Source organism: Cicer arietinum, unplaced genomic scaffold (assembly GCF_000331145.2).
Source record: "Cicer arietinum cultivar CDC Frontier isolate Library 1 unplaced genomic scaffold, Cicar.CDCFrontier_v2.0 Ca_scaffold_5784_v2.0, whole genome shotgun sequence".
Classification (NCBI taxonomy): domain Eukaryota; kingdom Viridiplantae; phylum Streptophyta; class Magnoliopsida; order Fabales; family Fabaceae; genus Cicer; species Cicer arietinum.
The window spans coordinates 3,395,717-3,396,182 of record NW_027339431.1 but is presented as its reverse complement, the minus strand read 5'-3'; positions in this window follow the sequence as shown (position 1 = coordinate 3,396,182).

Sequence of the window (466 nt, the reverse complement as noted above, 5' to 3'; positions counted from 1 at the left end):
CTCTCACCCAAGAAAGTAGCCACCAGTTTCTAGCTGGCTTTCTATCAACCCTTTGATCCTTGAAGACACTCAGCAGTCTGACGCAAAATCAAAGTACGACTCTTTCTTGATGAGACATCTCACCTAAGAAAGTAGCCACCAGTTTTTAGCTGGATTTCTAGCTTTCGTTTCGTTTCAAAGTATTGTTACAAACAGATTAAAAGAAGTACAAAAAGAAGTCTTCAATCTTGATCAATGTTCTTCTCACGAATCGTGATATTCAATGATTGTTCATGAGGACATTGTCTTTTCTCTCAAGAATACTTTTTCAGCTCTCTCAATGATTATGGATAATCTTTTGATCTTGATCTGGAAAAGCAGTATCAGATTGTTAAAAAAGTGTATTGTGATCTGTTATTGAAGTTATCTTGAGGTCTCAGAATTATAAAAGTTATGATCAAGGTTCTGAGAGAAAAAGATTGAAAAA